This window comes from Siniperca chuatsi, linkage group LG3, assembly GCF_020085105.1.
Source record: "Siniperca chuatsi isolate FFG_IHB_CAS linkage group LG3, ASM2008510v1, whole genome shotgun sequence".
In the NCBI taxonomy this organism is placed as follows: domain Eukaryota; kingdom Metazoa; phylum Chordata; class Actinopteri; order Centrarchiformes; family Sinipercidae; genus Siniperca; species Siniperca chuatsi.
The window spans coordinates 19,102,177-19,129,182 of NC_058044.1; the positions used below are offsets into that span (position 1 = coordinate 19,102,177).

General features: G+C 40.3%; 2 long non-coding RNA genes across 2 annotated transcripts; one reads left to right on the forward strand and one right to left on the reverse strand.

Annotated features, from left to right (window-relative positions):
- Positions 1 to 6,332: 6,332 nt before the first annotated feature.
- Positions 6,333 to 27,003, reverse strand: LOC122872925. Its single transcript, XR_006377336.1, has 3 exons — positions 26,963 to 27,003; positions 14,389 to 14,481; positions 6,333 to 7,435 (listed from the first exon to the last, which is right to left on the reverse strand). It is a non-coding gene; the product is annotated as an uncharacterized LOC122872925 (long non-coding RNA).
- LOC122872927 lies at positions 11,412 to 18,872 on the forward strand. The gene is made up of 3 exons (XR_006377338.1): positions 11,412 to 11,463; positions 18,284 to 18,393; positions 18,517 to 18,872. It is a non-coding gene; the product is annotated as an uncharacterized LOC122872927 (long non-coding RNA).
- Positions 27,004 to 27,006: the final 3 nt, after the last annotated feature.

Genomic DNA, 27,006 nt, shown 5'->3' on the forward strand with positions numbered 1-27,006 from the left:
TCACCAGCCTTGGCGCTTGAAGACGTGTTGCCGGTCTGCCGTGTTGTGTGACCTTGGCACTTGTCAGTAACAAGCATAGACTGTATAAAAGAAGTGGACATGATGTCACCATGACATCACCCATTGCATTGGTTTGTGGACTACCGTTTTGAAGCCTCAAGATTGGCATTTCGGCCGTCGCAATCTTGGTTTGCAACCAGTGACCGAATGTGACCATATTTGGATGTGGGGGTGGAGCTGGGGAGCGTAGCAAATGCTAAAAGTTATCAGCTAACGCTAGTGCTAGCTAGGTTAGCAAGATGCATCCGTAATTCACGTTAACTGTGATATTAATTGGAATGTTAATGTTGGCTAGCGAAAAACAGGCTTAAAACAAAATGTACTTACGGAAAAAAATAACAGCCGACTCCTAGAGTGTCTTTCAGTAACTTTTCTTTTAACTGAATGCTGTACAACATTTTTAGGCGACCAAAATGTTACAGTTAACTTTCATGAACTGAAAACACACTGTGAAAGGGTTAAAGTTTGTAGACGGAAACACCAACAGCACCCAAAAACCAGTTCACGGAGTATACACATTGCAGTGAATAGCATCACTTCTATCCTGATTGACAGGTTTCCATGGTAGCGACTTGTCAATCACAAGTTAGCCACGCCCTAAAGCATACCTTGCTTTATTGTCTATTTTACTTTAAATGTGACCATAATTTACAAAATAAACATCATGCTGTACTGAAAAAGACTTGAAACTATCGACCATAAACTCAACAGCAAAGTGTTTAGTGAGGTAATAAATCAACGGAGAAGTAGGGTAATTTTCTCCCCCAAGAAATGTGCCTGGCTTTGAAGCCAATCTAATGTAGTGGCCAAACCGTGGAATTACAACTTCCAGGGTCCATCACGTGATGCACCCTGGCCCTTTTCCTATAGACTTACACTATGAAAGAAGCAGCTGTAAAACGGTGGATAAGTTTTTTTAAAAGTCACAACCCCCGCAAAATGACTCATTTCACTATCAAAATTTGATCCATTTGGTCTGATAATATTTGGAAAGTCTAGAAGTCACGATTAAATAATTTTATCCCCATTCAAGTTAGCAGAGGTTAGCCAGCTTGAGGATGGAAGTCTCAAGTGCACTTGCGCCTATGGGGCCACATAATGCTTCAAGAGCAACTTTCATAGCAATGAATAGGGCCCTGCTGAGATCATGTGATTTCCTGTCAGCTGAAGCATGCGTGGCATGGATCGGGCAGTGTTGTAAAAGAGCTTAAATTCTGTGCATGCGCTGGCTTTTGCGCATGTGTAGAACTGGTCGGGCAGCCGGCATGGATTGGGCACTGACAGCACTCCGTGACTCGGCCACACAGGCTTCTCAGCGCAAACCTTATCAGGGGAATTCAAACATTATATTTTTTATCTATTATCTGGCAGTGGTTTGCATCTTCCAAGGTATTTTCGTGATCGCGCGGGTGTTTACTGTCTGCCCGGAATGAGAACATCTTTGCCCGGGGGGAAACCAATGTTTAAATCCAGTATTTCTTGTAGTGATAGGAGTTATTAATACTTCCGACTACCAGAGGGCAGCAACAACTAGCGTTCATGTAAGCTGCACTATTGTCTTGATTAAACAGTAGGATTTCATAGAAGAAGACACCACACCATGCTGGATGTACATTAACTGAGTTTTAACGATAAGGACAAGTTTGACACAGTTGTCAAGAAGTTTGATGAACACTGTTCACAGAAGTAAAACAAAACGTTCAAAAGGTATGTGTTTTGCTCGTGCATGAAGCGGTATGCAGAGAACATTGATGCTTTTTTGACAGACTTGAAATTGAAAGCTAGAACAGGCAATTTTGGAGTGCTGCAAGATTCAATGACTCATGATCAACTTGTGTTCAGAATTAATGACATAAAAGTGTGAGAGAGGTTGCTAAGAGAGCCTGAACTTACCTTAGTTGGAGCTGTGAAGATATGCCACGCCAGTGAATTAGCCCTGCAGCATGCTAGAATGTTTGGTGATGGCGCAAGGGACGGTGACAAAGACTGCAGCAGTAGCCACAGTGTCTGGACGGACACAGAAAGCATGGCAGGCTAAACAGCAAAAAGACTTGTATTGTAAGAATTGTAAAATTTGTGGCACTCAACATGCACCAAAACAATGCCCAGCCTATGGCAAAGTCTGCAACAAGTTTAAAAGACAGAATCACTATGCAAACCAATGCTTTTCCAAAGGGAAACAAAGCTGAGGTGAACGTCTGCATACCGTGCAAGAAACTGATCTCATGAAAATCAAACTGTTTTATTCTTCATGGGCATGGTAGCGCAGGAAGATTTCATGCCTAAAGGGACTAAACAGTCAAGTGTGAACAGAGTTGAGCAGGACAAGTGGACAGTGCCATTACATGTAAACAGAGCTGTCATTCCTCTCAAGCTGGACACAGGAGTAAAGGCCAGTTTGATGAATGAGCTCGACAGAGCCATGAAGGTAAAGCCACACATTCATCCAAAATCTATTCCATTCAAAGCTTACAATGGACAGCTCATCAACACAAAAGGCATATGCAGGAAAAGAACACTACCTCATTTGTAGTAGTTCTGATGGACATGACTCACTGCTAGTTAACAAAGCATGTGAAAATTTAGGCCTAGTCAAGAGGGTGTACCGCATCAACGCCAATGCACAGAACAGCATAGAGTCAATAGTGGATCAGTATCCAGACATCTTCAAAGGGTTTGGTGTCTTATCATTCACCTACACAATACAGCTAAAAGATGATGCACAGCCAGTCATCCATGCTCCCAGGTGGGTTCCAGCACTCCCTATGTTTGTGCATGAATCCGAAAGACCTGAATGCCAACATAAAGAGGGAACATTACCAAATTCCAACCAGAGATGAAATAACAAGTGAGATGGCCGGTGCAAAGTTCTTCAGCAAATTGGATACATCCCAGGGCATTTGGCAGTTGAAACCGCATGAAGATAGGACAAAGTACTGTACGTTCAATACATCATTTGGCTGCTACTTTTTGTAGTGCTGAACTGAAATTTGGGAGAGAGACAGGGGGGCCACAGGTTGGATTTGAAGCCTTGTACATGGAGCACACACTCTACCAGGTGAGCTACTGGGGCACTCCTGGAGGTGTGTTTCTACAGGCTAATGGAGAAGATTGGAGGCCAGTCACCTACACGTTAAGAAAGATGACCACTGATGTGGCTATTGTCGCTACGCACAAATTGAAAAAGAGTGTCTAAGACTAGTATATGGATTTGAGAAATTCCACAGCTATGTCTATGGCCTACCAACATTCGTGGCAGAGACAGACCACAAGCCATTAATAGAAAAACCTCAGCAAGATGTCACCATGAATGATGAATGAAGACTGATGATGAAGCTACAACGCTATGATTTCGACCTGACCTACACACCAGGTAAGCACATTGTGCTCGCTGATGCTCTGTCTATAGGGCGATGACAGAGACTTATGTGAATCTCCATGTGACCCTGATCACTGAATCACTACCCGTGTCTGACATGAAATCCAAGCGAATTGCAGCTGAAACAGAGAAAGACACAGGCCTAGAGGTGAACAGTATTACAACATCAGAGTATCATCAATGGGCTTCTACTCAGAAAGAACAGAATTGTCATTCCTCAGTCACTGAGACCAGAGATGCTGAAAAAGCTCAGTAGGGGCACCTCAGTATGTAAAAATGCAAGAGAATGGCCAGAATAACCGTTTGCTGGCCAGGAATCAATGCAGACATTGACAGGATGGTCTCGCTGCGAGACCTGTCTGAAGCATCAAGCAAAACAGCCAAGAGCCTATAGCAATCACAGACCTACCAGACAAGCCATAGCAGAAAGTTGGGACTGACCTATTCCACTTGGGTGGAAAGAATTACCTGCTGGTGACTAACTATCTTTCAAAATTTCCAGGGATGGTGCTGCTTCACAGCATGTCTGCTACCTGTGTGATCACACACATGAAGTCAACCTTTGAGTGCCATGGAATCCCCCAGATCGTTTAGAGTACCAGGAGACAGTAGCTCAGTTCCATATCTAGTTCTGTTGAGTTACCAAGCTTTGCTGCTTGAACATGGTATGTCTCCTGCTGAGCTTCTAATGGGAAATAGGTTACGCACCACGCTTCCCTACACTGCAGAACAAAAGAAGCACTAAGATGTGAACCAGAAACAAAAGCATCTGCAAAAGAGACAAAAGCAAACTACGACAAGTCATTGAGAAGCTTAGTGTCACTGGTAAGACATGACAGTGAGACTCAAAGATTCCAACAACTGGAACAAGAAAGTCACTGTTTTGGAGGAAGTAAGTCCAAGATCCTACACTGTCAGAACAAGATGGTCAAATCCTGAAGAGGAATCGAAGGAGCTTGCTGAACACACGAGTCACTGCAAGAACAGACAAATGAAGAAGATCCAGTCTGGCGCTGGCACTTCACATGGGCTTGGACAGTGGACATAGCGTACAGCTCCTACAGCAAAGAAAAGGACAGTGGCGCAATGTTTGTAGTTATATTTCTGGAAAGTTGTGGAAATACTGGATTTAAACGTTGGTTTCGGCAAACATGTTCTCATCCCGGGCAGACAGTGACTGAGGAGTGCCAAGGTCACATATGGGGCTACAATGTCGCCATAAACAAAATTACAATAGGACAATAATGCTGTTCCATGCTACTGGATGTGTAAAGTACAGTAGGTTACTTACTGCTAACATGTTAACCATAACATGTTTAAGGTCAATAATCAGGACTAAGCATCTGCCATCTTGTTTTAGAGATAGTTTTATCCCAGTGGCAACTAGGGTACTAGCTTCAGTCAAGAAATAAAATACAGTAAAACAATATTGTTTAGAGACACCCACAAGTTGCAATGAATACCAATAAATGAAAACTGAACATCATTTAAAGGATGGCCAAGCTGTTGGCCCCTGCTTTTTTGGTGTGTGTGTCTGACTGGCCTTGTTTCCTGGCACCGCAGCCCTTCATCACAGAGGCAGCATCTAACCCTGGGAAGCTAAACGCACCTCTGGCTCGTTGATTTGTTGCAAGACTTCCCCCTTGGGGAGCTGACATGCTCAAGGCTGAATCAGGATGGCAGTCAGCAATCTGACCAGCTGATATAGCCCTGATGAGAAGTGCTACTGAGAAAAAACAAGGATCATCATGATGCTGATGGATGAATACTGATAAAATCTCTGTTCAAATGTGATTACATTTCCTCTTCAAAAAGGTGGAAGCTTTATTAAATATTTGTGCTATTGCGCCTTTACACTTTACTAAATTAAGTGGTTAGAGAAACATAAATACTCTGGCTTAGTGGCTTTGCTGCTAGAAACCTCCAGCCTGTCTTGGCCTAATTGATGATGCACACATTTCAAATCTGTATCTCAGCTCCTTTTACTGTGTGGCCATGTGGTGGCGCTAACAGCTCAGAGAGGATCTACAGTCTGTATTTATTGTGTTGTCACCTTCAGAAGCATTTTGTGTGTGTGTGTGTGTGCTTCACAACTTTTCGCAGTGGTTCTCAGCACTCATTTTGAAGTGTATGGTTTGTGTCGTGAGGAGTGACACATTAATGGAGTTTATTCAATTCAAAGCTATTAGCTGAGACAGACAAATGAGATGGGGTATCAGGCTGATAAGAAGGTATTTTTTCAAAGACACAACCACAGAGGCTTTCTCTCTCTCATCTCAGCTTGTCACCCAGCTGAGAAAATGCTGATTCATACTATGCAAACAACTGCTGGTATACAAATTTAATGTTTCACCTATAAATACAAAAGAAGTGGGAAATCGGGGCAGGCCCGTAAAGTCTGGATATCTGCCATAGTTAAACATGGATTTAAGCCAGATTTATAGCATGGATTTTTTTCCTCAGCACCTGTTTTCATGTGAGGAAATCTCTAATTGTGATTTTTCTTTTCTTTTGTTCTTCACAGGGAATCCAGTGTCGAGCTGTATGTCAGCAGCCAGTCAGTAAAGCTGCGGGAGGCTCAAAGCTAACTTACCAAATATAAACTGCAGTTCCAGCAGATGCTAACCCTATAACTGTGAAATAAATGCATTACCGTTGTCATTTGTAAAGGGAAATGTGGGTGGAAGTATGGTGCTTTCATCCCAGTCACAAAAACAAATAACGTAAAGTTCAGTTTTTTGCAAATAAAGCACAAGACCAAAAAAAAGCCTTTCAAACACATTTTGTTTCTACTTTTACACACAACCCACGTTACACACATTCGATTTTACAGTCTATACACATTCATACCAGCTCTATAAATCTCGTGCAATATGTGATTGCATAACAACACCATGCAATCACGTATAAAGTTATGCACTGCTGTGAAATAATGTAAGATATTTGTGCAGAAGATCAACTGGAAATAAAATGAGTCTCACCCATGTGTGTGAATTAATCACACTAGAAAAGATTATTTCATCTCATGATTTGCTTTGAAGAATTATCAGACTGTCGGCTCTGACTGAGGCAAGACATTGGCGCCTTATATCACATGTTACATTTGAAGTTGGTTAAGCAATTGACCGGGGCTGAGGTCATTACTAAGTGACTCAACACCCCCCTAGAAAATTGGTGATTTCAAATGTAGATATCACACACACAACTGTTCTCTCCTCTCCATTAGTCTTTCTCCAGTCCCAACATGGCTTTATGAAACCACTTTTTCTGTGGAGCAACACACAGTTAATCATCATCTATGTAAACCACATAAATTCTTGCCACATGCCGCATACAAGATGTGAGATTGAGGGAAATTATTTTTTATTATTTTTTAAGATTAGTAAAAATAAAACCTCTCCATGATTAGTTTGTAATTAATTAAATCCAGTCTAATTCTCTATGATTATTGCAACATTTCATATTTTAAAAAGCATTTATAAACATGGGATTTTCAAGGGAAGTGATGTGCTTCAAGAAGGAGCAAATACATCCAGTACAATTTTCACATACACATCAACTGAGTTTAAAAATACAAAAGTTGTGCTCGCCACTTGATGTTTGACATTTAATTTGTTTTAAAATATGAAAAGCAATAAGTTATTTTCATTGAAAATACGAATATAAAATTGTAGCTTTACATACAAAATAACAGTGCATCAATACAACAAATGATTGCCACCAAATTTAATCAGCAGTATGATTAATCCACACAAAAGACCCTCACCTAACCCTCTTTTCTTGATGTTCTATTGGTGGAAAACCTGCCTGCTGGGCTCGCTGGGTGATGGTGTACCACTGCTGTGTCAAAATTCAAGATATCTGTCTTTTGCTTTTCATTTCATCTCATCAGGTATGGTTACTTTTCAAAGGTTGACCGGTGTCACGAAATTGTGGGGGAAGATGCCGGTCTGTCCGTTGTCGTTTCCACCAGTTGGCATCAGACTTATCCAGGATCTGAATGAGATCAAGGAGGACAGTGAGCTGGGCTTCAAGCATGGAGGGATCAAAGTCAAACACCTGCATACTCTACATACAAAAAAAGATACCAGAGAAACAGGAGTTACAGTAGGTTTTTTGTTGTTGTTCCTTTGTTTTAGTAACTACTTAGTTGGTTGTTAATTTGCAGAGATATAGATTAAAAAAAATAAATAAAAACTGAGCTATCAACATATATTCATAATTTTTTAAATGTCACATAATGCTTCTGAGGCATTGATTAAAAGGGACATATATATAAAATACAAATTTTTCCTCTTACCTGCAGTGACATTTTTCCATCTAGATTGTTTTGGTAATATCAGCCTTAGAGATGTCTGCATTTTTTGGAATATAATGGGACTATATGGCACTCGGCACTCGGTGGTAATCAAAGTGCCAAAAAAAAAAAAAAGAAATTTGAAAAACTCAACAGAAAAAAAAAAAAGGCAGACATCTCTACAGCCGATATCTCCCAAACTCGGCAACTCACACCAAAACAATTTGGATGGATAAATAGCACTACAGGTAAGAGGAAAAACATTTTGATTTTTGGGGTGAACTGTCCCATTAAAACATAATCTGTTGGGGTTAAAAACAAAGTAATACGCAGCTGCACTGTGAAATTACTGTCTGATATCTTCAAATTTAATAAGAGATTAATGGATGGATAATTGTCAAATCTCCTCAGGGCATGGTAGGATCACTGCCATGATTTATATTAACAAGTAGCATGTAATTCCTCTTTCATCCCCAAGGGATTTAAATTTAAATATGACATATCATTTCTTGTCAGTAGTAATGTTATAATGGAATTCCCAAAGGTTGGGACTGGTGGAAAGCTCAAACACAAGTCAACAGCATTGAAACAGCATTGCATCCATAAGATGATTTCTGATTAGGGAAGTCATTTTTTCCCCATCAACACAACTGTACATGAATGCACCATCCAAGGAGACTTTTCAATCAGTGTTTGAATGGGAAAACTAATAAATACAAAAACACAAACAAATCTTTTAAGGTGGGGATAAAAATCTTTTGGTGGCCTGACCAAATAAAGACTACATGAAAAACACTGACATGACACATGGTTAAACATCAGTCTGCTGATGAAATCCATGAAATACGACTGAAAGCTTTGGTAAAAAACAAGTAAATGGACATTGTGATGATATTATTATTATTATTATTATTATTAAAATTGACACTTGCAGTTGCTTGTGTGGATGTGTATGAAGTCAGTATCTCTGTGTGTACAAACCTATGATGAGATTAAAAGTTAATTCTTGAGCTTGGAAACAGAAGCTGACAAAACAACTGTACCACAAGTTTCATTTAGTCACTGTTCTGCCGTTTCAATCATATGACACAATCTTCCTCAGCAGATGGAGTTGCCCAGTTGTTATGAAATTTACATTTTCATGACAACTGGCCGAACTCCATATGCCCTGTATGTGTGTATTTGTCATGTCTGACCTGTTGCGCCTACTCCATCTTGCAGAAATAGATTGTTTGGCTGCGGGACACTGAGGAGGTGCGGTGATATTCCAACAGCTGTTTCAATGAGTTGAACGTTACCAACTAGAGGAAATACTTTCCTATGCCGTCATGCACGATTTAAAGTGCTGAACATCACTGACCATACCTGGGGAGGATGACAATGTGGACAACAATTCCTTTTTAAAAACCTGGGAGAGTTTTTGGTGGTAAAAACAGAAAGTAAGTAAGTAAGCAACAGAACTTGATGTTTGTTGATCTAGGAAAGCTAAAGAGTAAAAAAGGGCAATGTAGCGGGATCGCACTACTGTGAGTTCCCTTGGCCCTGAGACACACGCTGAGACCACGTTTCCAGCTTATATTCTTTATTTATTTCTTTTTCTCTCCACACACAATCTTTCCGTCAGCATCCGTGAGATGGTTGTCAAAAGGGAGTGAGGTGCCACTGGCCGATTTTGAAACCTCAGGCCCAAACTCATCTCTCTCACTCACTGTTGTCACCAGAGCAACAGGCTCCCCCTCTCTCCATGCTTTTAGGAGGTTGAGGTGGTAGATCTGCATTGCCCCTCCCCTGTCAGACTGCACAACCTCATAGTCCACGTCGCCCACACGCCGCGTGACCACAAAGGGTCCTTGCCACCTGGCGAGTAATTTGGAGCTGGACGAAGGGAGTAATACAAGCAATTTATCTCCCAGCGTGAACTGTCTTAATCTAGCCCCTCTGTTGTACAGGCGTTATTGACGCTCCTGAGCCTGGAGCAGATTCTCCCGTGACAACTGCCCTAATGTGTGGAGTTTTGCTCTCAGGTCCAGGACGTGCTGAACTTCGCTTTTACTGGGGCTTGGACCCTCCTCCCAGTTTTCTCTAACTAGGTCCAGGATCCCCCGTGGGTTTCTGCCAAACAGCAGCTCAAAGGGAGAAAATCCCGTGGAGGCCTGGGGTACCTCCCGCATTGCAAACAACAGAGGATCTAGCCACCTATCCCAATTGCGCTCATCCTCGTGCACAAATTTACAGATCATGGACTTCAAAGTTTTGTTCAGACACTCGACGAGCCCGTCTGTCTGAGGGTGGTATACACTGGTTCGAATCAACTTGATGCCCAATAATCCGTAAAGTTCTCTCAGTGTGTGTGACATGAGGTGCCCTGGTCAGTCAGCCTCTCTTTCGGGATCCTGACTCGGGAGATGACCTGAAACAGTGCCTGCACCACACTCTTTGCAGAGATGGTGCGCAATGGCACTGCTTTGGGATATCGGGTTGCATAGTCCACTAACATAAAGTGATATCCACGTGCGCTCCGGTAAAATGATCTGATGAGGTCCATACCTAGGTGTTCAAATGGGACCTCCATCAATGGTAATGGGTGCAAAAGCGCTCTCGGGATGGCTGGTTGGTTAACCATCTGACATTTGGGGCAAGACGCACACCAACGGCGAACATCTCCCCAAATCCCAGGCCAATAAAATCGGGCCATTATCCAGTCTAGTGTTTTATTACACCCCATATGCCCGGCCATCAGGTTGTAATGAGCCGCCTGGAAAACTGTTTCCTCGACGGCACCAACAATTGCGTTACTTCTTCCCCTGTCACGACTCGTGACGACCCTGGAGCGTAACACAGGAGCCGGTTCCCCCTCCCCATCTGCAGCATCAGAAAACCCTTCCTGTCCCAGCATTTGAGGAGCCCCCTGCAGGTCGTGAGCAGCGCCTCTAGCAGCTGGACCCTGGGAGGGAGAGAGAAGAGAGAGGGTTAGAGTGTGGTAAGGGGCTGGGACGTGCAGGTGGGACGTGCAGGTGGGACTTGCCCAATGCCCCTTCTCCGCGGTGCTGGTGTTGGCCGGGCAGCCTCCAGGGGGCGGTCCTGCGGTGTCTGGCTTCGGGGGTGTACTGCCTCGAACATTTCAAGGAATGACTGGGGGTCATCTGCCGCCCGACATATTGTGGAGGGTGATGCCGGAGAGGGAGAGTGGTGGGGATGGTGGTAGTGCGGCTCCCGGCCGGGACACCAGGCTTACTAGCAGCTGGGTCTGCTTTTCCGCCTGTTCCTGCATCCTTTCCAGCTGCCGCCTATTCACCGCTGCCTGCTCCTGGTGCATTGCCGCGATTTCGCCCAGTATCTGGGCCAGTACCACCACCGGCTGCACCTGCTGCGGATCCGTCATGTTAACCCCAGAAGTTACGTTGGACGCCAGTTGTAGCACGTTCGCGCTTCCTTGAGTTCCCTTGGCCCTGAGACACATGCTGAGACCACGCTTCCAGTTTATATTCTTTATTTCTTTATTTTTTTCTCCACACACAATCTTTCCGTCAGCATCCGCCGTTCCTCTGACTGCCTCAGCTTCCCTCCCCTTGTGTCCAGCATGCTACTGTATTTAGCTAGAGCATAATTAGTTAACGAGGTTCAGCTGTGCCAATTACCTCTCCCTGATGCTGCTCACCTGAACCACTCCACCACCTTTCCCTCTGCAGCTGACAGCTACCCATACCCACCTCCACAGGCAACTAAGGTAACTCAAGGCTAAAATGATTCCTGAATTTTATTTTTCAGACTTTCAGATTTAATATGAACCTTTGGGGTGTGACAGATGATCACAGGAGGAAAAGAATGAGAAATGTGAACCATTACAATATAATCATACAACAGCAGGAAAATGAATGCTAAATCAGGAGCCAGAGACATTTTTCACCTTTTCTTGGAGATTAAAACATCCTTAATCTGAACCATTTTCTAATAACCAAAGTGTTAATAAAAATCATGTCTGTTATTTCATAATCTAAATAAAAGGAATCCAAATTCCAATATAAACACTATTATTGTGTTTCATACATTCAAAATGGTGTTGTGCCACTTTATTATTATTAACTTTTATTTTAATTGGTAAATCCAATTGAGATTGTAATCTAATTTTAATCTAATCTAATTTTTTCAAGAGCTACCTGAGTGCATGAAAATTATTCATAAAACAAGTGCCAGGAAATTAATTTGCACAGCAACCAAACAGAAAAGCATGTAACAATAAAGCAAGTGGACACAGTAAATACACAAAAAATATTAAATTTAATTAAAAAAAAAAAAGACATCACTCAGTTAATTTATTACCATTAAAATGCAGGAGGCAACTTTTCAAACTCTGGCTGCACTACAAGGGAGACGGTGAAAATTAAGCCCTGGCAGCTGCGTATATGTGTTTCATCGAGTTACATCATAAGTGACAGTGGGACCCAGTGAGGTCGGAGCTCAAATGAAATGCCCTTTTCATAGTCTGTCATCACACATGCAGGAGAAAGTGACAGCTTGCTTTGACAAAATGTTAAAAGATCGATTATCAAGCTGTCAGACTGACAGCTAACAGGTGAACAGTATTCACTAAGAAGTCACCTTGGACAAAGCAGGTGAGACAGAAAACAACACTCTAAGGTCTGTGCAATGAATATAAATATCTAGTGAGAGGGCAAACTTATTTTTACCTGTATTTTGCTCTCAGTCTATTATTTCTGCATTGGTGATATAACACTTCTTCCTTTAATGCCCCTTCAAAATACACACACACACACACTTTCCTGTTAAGGTGCGGTCAGTCGGATTTCACCAGGTGAAAAACAGGCAGGACAGGAAATAGCGATGGTAGGGTTGTAAGCATAAACTGTTGGAGCTAGCATGGCTAGATAAAGGAGTTTACAAAGTTGTAAATTATGCAGCTTCTTATCTAACACTTCACTGTCATTAACATCTGTAACTGTCTTGCACTCACTGCAGTCATGCAGCACCCCTCCTCCTCTGCTGCTTGCATGATTTAACTGCAGTTACATAAACAAGAATTTAAACAATCGGTATTTCCTGAATGAGAGGTCATTCCCACACCCATTCTTAAACTGGCTTGACATCGGAGAGCCTTGCAATTTCACATGTCAGTGTTCAATTAGATTGCTCACACCCTGGTGGCGTAAGGGTTCAAGGTGCCGATCATGTGATTGCAACGTCCCCCAGTTCGAGTCCTGCCAAGACCTTTGTTGCATGTCATTTCCCATCTCTCTCACTTTGTTTCCTGTCAGCCCTCTAATAAAAAGCTCCCCAAAACTGAAATAAATGTAGAGCAAAGCAGAGCATTAGCAGTGTGTAAGTCGATTGTGTTGTAAAATTAAAAAAAAAAAAAAAACTGCTGCTTTCTGTGATGCCAAAATACTTTGCAATTAAATTATCCTATATATTCACAAGTGTTAGATTGATCACACACACAAGGTGACAGCGCATTATATTGCATCTCACCATGTAACTGTTATACTATCTGTACACATGTCAAGGTGCGGCATTTAGGCTATACATCATGCCACTAGAAAACCGCGTATGATACAGGAAGCATAAGTTAGCGTAAAGAAAAGCACCTTAAGAGTCTACAGCCATGCTAGCAGCCCTGTGAGGCTCTACTTAGGAACAGCAGTGCTTTGAGCTAAATGCTAACGTCAGCATGCTAACATGCGCACAATAACAATGCTACTCCTTTACTAACAAAGGTGCGACTTTCATATTATGTCACTACTTGATTTATGTGCTTGACTACAGATATGACTTGATGCAAGACTCTTAAGAAATAGGTCATCACAGAATGCATTCATTGGCCAATCAGCTATGTTCAATCCTACTATTTAGTGTAGGCTACCAAATGTGGGTTTGGGCTTGTTTTGATGTAATGTCGGTGAGCATTATTACATTCTCACCATCAAAACAGGCCCTTAAAGGCAAATCAATATGATTGAGACTTTTTATTATTCAACTGCTGTACTGTTGCAATGCCACGGTGAAGAAAATTCAGGTCAGTCAAGGATAATACTCTTCACTCCTTTATACAACTTCATCGTTGTATGCAGCACATGAGAAAATCTTTTTGTATCTTTTGTTAAGTTGTGTCCAATTCATTAAATAATATAAAAGTTTTTAGTTCCACAGTATATCACTCATTTGAAATGACCATGGAATGCCATTGTAGCCAAAGGACCTACTATAACCAATCACAAATTGCTCTATTTAAATACCGCTCCTACTACTAAGTGCATTATTTTACCATTTGTAGTATAATATAAGTCACAACTTTTATAAGTCACAACTTCCATATTTAAGGTTACTAATAACTTAAGCTTTTGAGTCATTTATCAAGCAAAAATCCGAAATAATTGCTGGTTCCAGCTTCTCAAATGTGAGGATTTGCTGCTTTTCAGTGTTTTATATCATTGTAAAGAGAATATCTTTTGGCTTTGGACTGTTGGTTGGACACAACAAGTTACCTTGAGCTCTGAGAAATTGATAAGGGAACTTTTCACTACCGTCTTACATTGTATAGAGGAATTAATCAGAAAAATAATCAATAGTGAAAATAATCATCAGTTGATGCAACACTACTGTGAAATGTTAATTATTTCCTCCAATCATGACTTACTCTCGTGGTTTAACTGTGATAGTTCTTGGGAATAAAGCCATCGCTCCTGTTCTGCTCTGCTTTTTACCAGTTCTCACAATCTTCACTCAAAATCTGCAGAAAAGACAAAAACAAAACAAACAAACACTGACATTAGGAGAAAATGAAAAAAAAAAAAGAACAAGATGACAGCGCTAACAGGTGGTTCATTTTCATCCACATAAAGAAGTTCAGTGTTGTTATTAAAGACTGACTGAACTGTAAAATTGCAGAGCCGTTGCAAAATAGACAGCCTGGGTAAAAAGGAAAAATTCTATTTCAAAGAACAGCAATTCAACTCAAGGTCCCCTGCTGGAGTTTGAATCATTGCTGGGATTGAGGTGTTGTTCTGGTTCGCGAATGAGTCGGCTGTTTAAGTGAACGATGGGAGCCAGCTCCCGTCTGAGAGCTGTAAGTGTCTGTATAGAGTTGTGTAATTATTTATTAACCATACTATTTCATAAGTAGGGTGTTGTTTTTGTTATACAACTAAGATAGCTATTCTTGACATATCCCACTTTTTAACCATCAATATGACAGAATATTTCAATGTATTGCAGATGAAGAATCTTGCATATTTATTTCTTGCAACAAATAAGAAAGCAACTTAGGCAGTGACCAGCAGAAGTGGTACTAAATGAAGTGCCGTTTGGGAACCCAAGGAGCTGGCTCTCGGAAAGGAATGGACCCATAAGATCCTTCTCCCTTCAAAGAGCTGTAATTTTCATCACTAGTGAGTGTGTCTGAGAGACAAGGCGGCACAGTGAGGCAGACAGTCTGGGCTCTGTGTGGCCATCAAAAAGTCAGACAACCTGAACGGCTTCATCTGAAGTCTCCAAACTCCCAGCCAGATAATGCCTGTTTATCTGAGAGTCTGCAACTATCATCACGCTCAAACCAAGACACTGGAGATTTTCTACTGTGGGTGGGAATGAAATAAAAGAACGTTTTCACACTTAAAAGTAAATACAGAAATGTAGGCGGAGCTATATAGCTTTAGGGTAGCCCAATACTCCCCCCAAAAAATTTGTGCCACACTGCTCACTGATGGGGCTCCAGGGGTTCAATCATTCAGGCTTACAGTGAAACAAGAGATGTAAGCTGTAGTGACCACTGAAACCACCGGAGAATACTGACCACTGCTTGTAGCCTGTATCTGGTTCAGTAAACAAACATTTTGTTCTGCTCTCAGCTTTAAAAACACAAGAGTCTAAGTTATGTTGGTAGAATGCATTTTTGGTCGAATTCAAGAAGGTGCAAAAACTAATCTTGCATTGGTAATGTTACGTTGTCATGATTTCAGGTTGTGTAATAGTTTGTGTTTTGATATATAAACACTGATATTATGATCCCACCCTTGTGTTCATTGTGCCTGACGAGATGAAGATTTTGCACTCTGAGGTGTGCCACTATGAGAAAATAATGAACTTGGCAGAAAGAACACCAATCTGCTTGGCATCATGTGGGATTTTTCAGTCCCAGCTCCTCCTTTATTTTCTCACATCAGAACACTTTGTTCACAAACACAAACGTAACTTTTCCTGTTTGCATTTTCATAGGCCCTGGGAGCTTATAAAGTAGGGATGCACCGATCCAATTATCATGCAGATTGAGTATTGGCTAGATGTTACCAATCCACATTTAACAATGTTTCTTAGACACTGCTACCAGAGCTCAGATAAAACAGAAAGAGAGAGAAATGAACAAAACTGTTCTAACGGACACAATCACTAATACTAAGACACTGAGAAAAAATAAAACATGTTTTCAGGGCCTTTAAGGGAAACCACAAAGGACTGTTGGTGCAAGATGGGACACGAAATCTAGACTCTGATGTCTAAGTCAAACACTTTGTATGAGTCTTCTACCACCCTGACCTTCACAAATGCTGTTGTTTCTCTGGAAAGGGCAGTCTCTGTGTTAAATAAGGCAATATTATGCACAGAGGTGGCACTTAGATTTCAGGCATGGTGGGCTGACAAAGAATGAACATAGCGAAAACACTGTCCCGGCAATGTGTGAGTCTGGGTGTTCCCAGTGTGTGCAAAGAGCAGGTATTTGATATGAAAGAAACATGTGCATTTCCACACTGTCGAACACATGAATCCTGGCTATAAATCTGGCCTGCTGGCTCGTGTGATTCACCACAAATGGCTGGCAATTTTGAATATTCCCCCAGAAATCCCTCAAATCTTGATTTGACAAGCATCTAAGATACAAATACAATATTTATACAGTATATACCTCTTAAATGCCATTTTACAAAATTTTGTTGCATGAAAATAGACCGTCAAGAGTACCAACAATCACAACCTAAAAATCACTGACATCCACAGAAAAACCCTGCTCTGCTTGGTCTTCACATCCTCTAGTGCTTCCTCAGCCTGTGGCACTTTCCCAAAACAACTCAAAAGATTTCTCTGTGTGTGTGTGTGTGTGTGTGTGTAGTAAACGGCTCTGTTGTCCACCAAAACACACATGACAAGCTTTGAGAACATGAGAAGTCTTACAGAAGGTCTTGGACCAATAACACTGGCAGAGTTCAAAGTCACAACACAGAATATGTTGATGCATATGCATGTGTGTTCTTATGCTGTTGCTGCAGTCAAACATTGTTTGTTTATATAGCAGGGACAATGCATAATACATGTTGTTGTAGTACCAGATATAGCTAAAAGCTAATTTTTATCTGTAGTCCCTGGGCGGAAACCACTAGTGATGCGCAGGTTACAGATATAAAAGATCAGTTGTAGTGAATCAAAACACTTTGTAAAAGACAGACACAAAAACAACACCCTATGAAAATCTAAGACTGTTTAATTTGGTTAGACTTGTTTCAAGTTTAATAAGCACTATTGATTTTCCCAGGACTGTGAGGGGAAGAAGGATAAACTCAAATTGTAATAATAGCCTGAGAGCACTGGGTTGTCAGGCTGATCCAGCTCATTACTTTAGCTGGTTTGTGCTTTTTAAGATGTCTCTGACTTCAACTCTTTACTCGATGCCACATAGCCCGCTAAGAAATAAATAGCAGCAGAAATAGGAGTTAGAAGAACAGTCGAGAGAATAATGACTTCTTTTCACCAAAAATCAATTAAACCACATATTTTGTACTGCTTTTACTGTTTTCATTTGTTTTTGCATAGTCCATCTTTTGTTTAAGAATCCATCTTGGTTCACTTAATCACAATATCATAGTACTTGATCCTCTTGAAGGATGCAAAAGTCAGCTTTAATGGTGTCTTCAGCTCTGTAATTGAAACCTCAATAGCATAAGAATTTAATGGTTTCACATTCATGAAACAAGATGGATGGGACTGTGTTATTCCAGTACAGAAGTGTGTGTGTTCTGGGTGCTTGCAGATAATGAACACTATCAAATAGGGAGAGAATGGGTGTTGAAAGGCTTGGAATATGAAAAAAATTGTTAGGAGAGAGAAGGAGGCAGAGTCACCTGGTTTGACATGAACTGATCAACTCTTCAATGAGCAAGCCAAAAAGAGGAAAATCTCTGAACATACAAGAACACCAAAGCTTCATATTTCCTGCTGCTCTTAAGTAAAAAGAAACCTGTGTTAGAAAACTGGCTGTTGAATGAGGTTGCCTTCCTCACCTCTTTTTGCTCTCTCTTGAGGGACAGACGGAGCAGTGTGGCTGAAAGTGGAGGATTAAACTGATTACCATGTCTGCGACCCACTTGATGCATGCCTGAAATTGATTTGGATGTATTTTCTCCCCCCTATATAAAGCTGTCCTGTCAGAGCCCTGAAAACCTTCACCGGGTGCGAGCTTTGATTAAGTAGTAACGTCATACTAATAAAAGTGGAGCATAATGGATGGGTACAGGTACCACTCTGAACCTCTGTATATTTTAAAGGTCTTGACATCCTGCCTGTATCTGAATGCACCTTTGCTGGACTGGGAATAGCTCTTTTGGTGACTGACCAAATCTGGTTGGTACTGCCAGTGAGTACTGAATATAATGAGGTACTGTAAACTTTAACTGTGCAAACTTTCGATATTTTGTATTGTTCTGGCATTCTCTTTTAACAAGAAATGACACATATCCACACACAGCACAGAACTGTAAGAATTTATATCTCTTCTCAGGCTCGATCACATGGCCACTGATCACAATCAAGAGACAATAAAGAAACACAAGAATACCACCCCTCTGAAGCTACACACACACCCCCAAGGAAAGATGAGAACAGGAGATGAAATGCAACATATTCCTCGTGTGTAATGAGACCAATATTTGCAGGTGAGACTAGGAAAGCTTTTGGTATTAAAGAAAGAGAACACCAAAGTTAATGTGAAACAGAGACTCATGGAGTGCTTACACCTTCACAGAAAAATAGTTAAGAAGGACATTTTGTATCAGCAATTTCAGATCAATGTCAGAACCGTGTCATCAGCTCTTATTCTTTAGAGCAAGTGGTACCTGCACAGCATCAGAGTCCATTGAGAAGGGTCTTGTAACTGTCTACCTGTAATGCTGTACTTAAAGTTACACTAAAACAATATGAACCTGTTTTATCCCACATTTTACTGCCTGAACCTGTTTAAAAGAAAGGAAACTCTAAGCAGTTTTTCTTTCTCTGCATCTTTCTCCCTCCCTCCCTCATTCTCTCAATTTTGTGTTAATCGGAAGACATTTAGTTTTTTTTCTCCCCCATGCATGAAATTAGGCTTAAGAAAGTCTCATTCTCTCATACAGAAGTATGGAAACTAATTTCTACAAAGCTGAATGTCTCATGAAGGTACAAAAAAAGTATTGATTTAGCAATACAATTTATATTAAGGTACCAAAACTGCACTGAAAAATCATACTATCTGACACAATTGTTTGGGTATAACTACAAGCATTCAATTGCTTAACAAAGCTGATTTTAAAATATTCTTTAAACTTACCTTTTTTATTACAGCCATTTCTTTTATCTGTGATTCAGATTTTTTTGTCATTGTTATTGGTTTGTCTGACTTAACTGTCTCATCACTATTTCATTATTTCTAACAGTTCTTTCATACCGTATTTTTGTTTTCTTTTTATTGTGAAGGGACTCTGCGTGCCACAAAAGAAGGGTTTGAGAGGTTCAGTATAAATTAATATTTAATGACATCTTTTCAGCCCAAAGCAGTCTCGACTGTCCCTAGAGCTCTGCTGTGTGAGCACAATCACACACTCCTTACACTGACTGGGAACTTTGTGTATCTGCTGCAAAGAGAAAGATTTTTCCACTTTTTGCACTGAAAAGGCATATGCTCCAAAGCACAGTAGTGTTAAAAAAAAAAATCCAATTTCAGAGCCCATTGTGGAAAAATGTTGTTGCTTAATCTTGTCCGAAGATGTCAAGAGGCTAGACTGCCAGACTGTTGAAACTATGTACTATGTACTTTCTAACTATCTAGAAAAATGTTCAGGATTTAGCAGATTTAGAGTAAAATGAAAAATATATAAATACTCCCAAAATGAATTTATAATTTTTATCTGTAGGACAACTCTTACTAATTCATGAAATGAGAAAGGCATTTAAGTGTATCACATGCACGTCTTTTCTGCAGTTTAAGTGTAACTGAATCACATAGTATAATATGAACAGTACTCATTTATAGGGGACATTCACAGTAAAAAGGCCTGTTGCCAAAACCAAACCAGGCAGCTCAGAGTTGTGTTGTTGAGAGGAAATACACAGAAACTGCCGATGAATCCAGGAAAGACAACTAAACAGTCACGTCCTCTGTTATTTGGATAAGAGTAGCAACATTCCTGATGCTGCTCCAATAAGTTCTCTATGCTCTTCTCTATCCGTTGACTTTTCCCCTCGTTCTCATATCTCCCTCCAACTGCAGACATCTGGCCTGCATGGTGGCTTACAACAGAGTTGTCTGAACGGAGCTCTCAGATCGGAGCCATGGGCGACAGTGAGAAAATCTATTAAAAGCAAACTGTTGCTGCACCAAAAGACACACTTCACACAATAATACATATTTCAAAAGATCTGGAAATAGATATTTATCAAACACACAGACCCTGGAGATACATGCAGTCTGGCACTACTCTCAAGTAGGCTTCAATAGTGTGGCTATGAATACTTTATCTGCTGAAATGATTGCAGCGGCCATAATTTACTACTGAACAGATGGAGTGACAGACTGAGACTTTGCCTACTGTGGGTGTCACAAGTAGCCAAAGTAAGTCTATCAGCCAGAATATGCTCAGCTGTGTGTGTGTATGCTTGCATGTCTACTTCTGTGTGTTTCCTTGTTATGTGTTTCAACATCAACCATCCTACAGACTAACTAAACTAAATTAAGAGAAAAGCAGAGAGCTGGTCCAGTTTTAAAAATAAGATAAGAAAGTTTTAAGTTGGACCTGCAAAACACGATTTTCTGTTGGATATTCTGACTGGGAAATGAACTGTGATAAAAATCCAGATGCAGTATTGTCTATATTCTAATTTGGGTGTAATTGGGATTGGGCAATATGGCCAGAATCACTTGTGTGATTATCAGATCGGATTTTTGTTAAAATTTAACGTGTCAGTCATTTAGATGTGAAAACTATGAACGACAACCATGAACAAAGAAAGACCATGTACTTTTTTTCAGAAATTAAGAGAAAAATAACAGAGAATTACTTAATTACCACCCAAGCCGACAGGCAGGTGTAACTATGTCTGTAGGGTTAACCACTATTTTGAAGAATGACATTTGTTTTAAACATCAAACAGCACAGCACAAACAAATAGCTACTTGATTTGTGAACCAAAGATTCTACACAAGGATAAAATATGTTGTCTAAAAACACAAGCCTCATACAATAGCAACAGCAGAAGCCTTTACTGGCATTCCATTATTTCCTTCAAAAGGCACAAAATCACAACAATATATCTGCAATGAGCAATACAAATGACTACAGGACAACTTTGTAAGTTACTGAGATTTCTGGCTTTCATTTTTTTTTGTTTCTGTTTCTGTTGAATCTCTCTTCCAGTTGTCTTGCTCAATTTGTAACTGCCCCTTTAACAATCAGAGAAAAGTAGTAGTCTAGTAGACCCAAACTGGAAAGTGCTGGCTATCTTTCTGAATCTTTCAGTCATAACTGATGTGAGTTGAAAGAGTAGTTCTAACAGACCCTCAAATTACAGACCTGTCCAGTTCCCGGACAGGGGAACTGTCCGAGTGTCTTCAGCTTCAAGAGTTAGCCAATTGCACTTCCATAATTAAGGCAACAGGAATACATATTCATATATATCATTTTTGTGAGTGTTTGTTTCGCACCTGACATTTCCTCCAATGTGCTTCTTAGCAAATCAGCGCCACTCCCAGTCGCTCCAGAATTCAAACTGTAAACAACTTTTTTCATGTTCCTCTCTGTTTAAATCATAGGCCAACCAAATCTGTTGAGATTGATTTATTTCTCCCTGCTGCTCGGAAAATTCAGTCAATAGTTTTTAAATCCAGATGGGTCAGGAAAAGGACTGCAGGGTGGTGGTCTCACAGTGCTCCATCGCTCATATAAAAAAGGTCATAACTGTGCCTGTACAACCAGCTACAACGTTTAAATGTCTGGCTCTGAAATGTACTGGTTCACAGCCTCTGTTACTTTTGCTTATTTACTGTCCTCCCAAAACATCCTCTGTTTATTAGTGAATTGTCTGCGCTTATCACATCTGTCTGTTCTATGCATCCTTCCATTTTTGTTAGTTGGTGACCTGAACATTCATGTGGACTCTAAACAATGTTCATTTGCTGCTGAGTCCATTAACCTGCTCCACTCACTCGAATTTTCTCAGCACGTTAACTTCGCCACACACACTAAAGGTCATATACTGGACCTTGTCTGCTCCTCTGGTATTTCTCCCTCCAACCTACATGGCATGGATTCAATTAACAGAATCGGATCATGAGGCTGTCCTTTTCAATGCTAAAATCCCTGCCCCCTCACATCAACTTCATGCCTCACGTACACATGCAGGAACCTCAAGAGCATTAGTATACCTTCTCTAATGGACATGTTGGAGACTGAGCTCATTTATGATTACACAAACTCAACGATGATCTGGTCTCTATGTATAATGTGCTCCTCTCAGATGCATTGAATCATCTTGCCCCACTCAAATTACACAGTGTGTCCTGCCATTCTGCCCCATGATTGAATTAAAATAAATAAATGATTTACACCAGAGCTTCGCAAAATGACGGCTGCTGGTCACCAACTACAGCATCTCAGCAGGAAAACTGGCTTAACTATTCATGCATTAGTATACAAAGATCAAGTCTGAACAAGGCCAAGTACACCTACTACTCTACCATTATACCATACTCATTGCAAAAGTACAAGGTAACCCCAGAGCCCTTTTTCCTCACTGTCAATAAGCTACCGCAACCGGCTAAACCATTTTCTCTGGCTGCCTGTACAACTGTGTTGTGTTTTCATGGATTTTTTCCAGAGCAAAATTATTTCAATCTACCAGCAGCAACATCATATGTCCACTCAACTTCATATTATCATCAGTTTTCTCCCCTGTCAATGAGCAGGTTGTAACTGAACTTGTCACAAATTCAAGTACTACATGCCTTCTTGACCCCATGACCACTCCCCTGCTCTGCCCTCTGCTGACAAAACCATTATTGCATCTCTTCTGTCTGGCTTTTTTCCTCCAGTCTAAAAATGGCTGCTGTTACCGCACTACTGACCTGGAGGTCCCATTTCTTGCCAAACTCTTTAAGCGAACTGTAGCCAGTCAGATCCAACATTTCGAGTTTCAGTCTGGGTTCAGGGCAAAACACAGAATCGAGACTGTCCTTACTAATCGAACATGTTTTATATACACCTAATATAATGTGAGTAAGAGATATCAGAACTGTCAAATAAATATTCAAATAGAAAATGTATCCCACCATAACAAGTTCAAACAAAGCAGAACAAGCAAAAGCAGACAATAAAAATCACGTGTACATGACATAGTTTCATTGAAAAAACGAAAGAATGAGATAATATATTATAAATGCTACAAATTATACTGTGAAGCAAACATCAATTAATACAACTACAAGTAAATAAGTGATAAGTGAGTGTTCGATACAAATGTAGATATTTCGGCCCATAAGCAAATGATAAATGACTTGCCTTAATATTGTTCCACGCTTGAAACTCAGTTCACCGTCTGCTGTCGCATTAAAGTCGACAATGGCTAGGGCCTCCATGGAGAAAAAAACCCTGCCAACAGCTTTTAGAGATGAACAAAACAGCAGAGGACGGCGCCTTTGATACTCCACTGATACTGTAGGCCTACTACGCGTTTTACAACCCCAACACTGAGCTCCTACCTTCACGAAAAATAAATACAGGTTTAAAAAAAATGGGCTGGTTTTATACTTAAATTAACAAAAAAAGGGGCGGCTACTGTTTTGAACTTGCTATCGCCGCCGCGCCCAGACAACATTGGAGGTAAATGTGACCTGTGGAGGAAAGGGACAATATGATTGGCGCTGCATACGGGATGTGTGTGTGTGAGTTTTGACAGCCTTGGAGTAATAGTAGCTCAGAAGTGTCATTTAATATGAAATTATGAAATAAAATGTTATTGTTACAAGGAGCTGCATCAGATAAATCGTTGTTCAGCATTGTAGGTGCTGTGATAAAAGAAGACTTACAAAGCATGGGTTATGAAAGAGCAGCCATTCTTACCAGCTCTGACATTACATCAAATGGGCTGTAAATTAATTATGCAATCAAAATACAGAGTAGTTTTCTTAGAACTAAAACAAACTAGAAAAAGAGACAATATAATCCTGAAAAAAAGCAATCTTATCATAAATGTCCTTCCACCTCATCCTTTCAGGCATTTATAAAATAAATATACATAGCCCACTTAAGGATTGAAAATTGCATGAAACTTGATTGTGTAAAAAGTATGAATGATATGAAAAAGTTGAATTAATGTGAAAAAGTCCAAAGTGTTGTGAATGTTTGAAAGTCTGAATGGAGTTTCTAGCTTAAAGTATGAAAGAGTAGATAGGAGTTGAAAAAGTGTGAAATCTTGTAAATTTTTAACATTCCATCCAATCATTTGAATAAGGACAATTTCCAGGAAAACCTGGAATATTTCGGAAAGTATGAAAAATATGAATGAGAAAAGTAATAGCAATGATGTTCTAATTAAGTTGAATATTTTGATGTTTAAATGATGTTTCTGTGTTGAAAAATGTAGGAGTTAAGTTGCAAAAGCACAGAATAATAAAGAATTTCGTGCATAGAACATACATCTTACACCTAGTTAGGAACAGGCGTAAAATCTAAATCTAGGCCTTTTCTATGGAAAGGGAGAGTGTGTTATACCAGGAATGTTTGTTCCCTCTGTGCTGCTAATTTCTACAGGATAACACCAATGTAATTGCTTCTCTGGCTATTTTTATATCAACTGATATTTTCTCCCTACCTCTCAAAAGTTAAGCTTCCACTGCTTTTAACATTTATCGGAAACAGCTTGCAGATCAATATTGCTGCCTTGAATACACAATGCATAATGCAATGTTGAGCAGCATGTGTATCACAGTTGTTCCTATTCTATTCCTATAACAGTAAATTGTGCATTAGGATGCAATTGGACACTTTCCATTATCATGCACTTTCCTTATTCTGTTGCCAATGAAGAAGCAAAACAAAACTTACATTTGAGATGAAAACTATGTTTGTCTGCCATGATTTTATTTATAGTGATACAGATTTTTATAGATTCTAGAGATGATGGGATATTTTGTCCCTAACCCATGTGGGTTTAAGCGAGTATGATCAACCATGGATTCAATTCTAAGCTTAGGTCATTGCAAATAAAGAGGCAGTTGAAGATGTAGCAAACCTTTAAGATATAAAGGTGGGGTTAATGTTAAAACTGCATTCTGCTTTAGTGAGGGTAAGACTGTTTAGTTATAAAAGCGTTCTAATGTGAGCAAACTATTCAGGATAGAGTTGGAAATGTCGTTTCTGATGGGGCAGCAGAAAACAGCACTGTAAGTAAGTGTTGGTAGCCCTGTGTTATTAACAGTTTCAGTTAATGTGGAAAGAGGGTTAGGTCTTACAAATATGTAGTGGGACCATGTTGTACTACACCAAAACCGGCTCTCCTGATAGACAGATAGAAGCTGTCTAAGAAAAGAGCATAGATCAAAATTTCTTTGGAAAATTCTGGGAGGAATGGGTAGAAGCAAGAGAAGTTTAATCAAAACCTTAAAAGCTGAGGACAAGTATACTAGAGTTTTAAGTCTAAACATGAGTCCCCCAGTATGTATTTTAAATGCATACTGAAGACTCAGTCAATGATGTCAAGGTCCAGACACCTGGAGGAAGACATCTAATGATTTATGCTGATGAGACTAGGCATCCATTTAGTGGGGAAGTTGCATTTATATGTAAAATTAGAAAGAGAATGAGAGAAATGGCAGGTCATACTATTTGATACAGTCATGTGAGAATAGGTCCTTTAAACCGTGGGGATTTAGTAAAAGGATAAGAGTAGGTTATTCTGGGCTCAGACAAAGACTGGCTCTGCTTGATACACCCAGACTGAAAGTGTGAGTGACGCACGTTCCGATTTGAAAAAGAACCTGCAAACAAAGACTGCAGATTTATGAGCATCTTTCAGAACTCAGAAAGTTTGTAATTTGCCGACTCCACAAATGACTGGATGCTGCTGGATGATAACTGGCTTGGAATATGAACAAAACTTGTTCACTCATTGTTCCAATTTTCATGAGAGAGACGAGTGAGGACTCGAAAGGGAGTCATGGATTCATTGTCTGCTCCTCATAATCCCAAACTAGCGATGGCTACTGCCTGTTGAGATAGGACACGTCAACGCATCATTTAATGGCAAAAAAAAGGACAAACACTTCAAAAATGTATTTGGTCAGTGGAAACAAATGCGCATCTTCATAATTTGCACTCTTTACACTCTGTACTCTACAGTTATTCTAAATCCAGTAACACTCTGAATGGCTTTATTATTCAAAACATCAAACCACATTCTTCAATTCGAGTGCAATGATTTTATTTCTTTCTTTTCTATCTTCTTTCATTGCTGTGATTTGATAATGTGTGCTGCTGTCCAATCTCCCACCACACCAATTCCCACCAACCTTGCCTCGAGATAACACAATTAAAATTATAGATTTGGATCAAACGTCTCCAAGGAAGCACTTTTGTGCACACACAAACTTTATTTTCTAGGGGAGCTACAGACTATCAATTATCTGATTAGATTTTCATAAGCTTGACTAACACCTGCAGCGCAGTTGCAACTCCACTGAGAGTGTCATGGATTCCCAAATGAACATGCTCTCACAGGCTCTTCAACTATGGTGGCTGACAAGGGAGAAACTGCAACTTGAGAAAACACAGGCAAATAGACAGAAACAGTAGAAACTGTGGTAGTCTGCTACCTTATCCTCTCAAGCCCTATGTCTCTGTTTGTTTTCCCCTTTCCTGGTGTGTCCTGTATGTCCTAGACTTGTCTTTGGATGTGTGTGAGTGTAAGTGTGTGTATGTCACCTGGTCTGGCTCCGTGGTTCCTCACCTGCTGCTGATCACCAGCA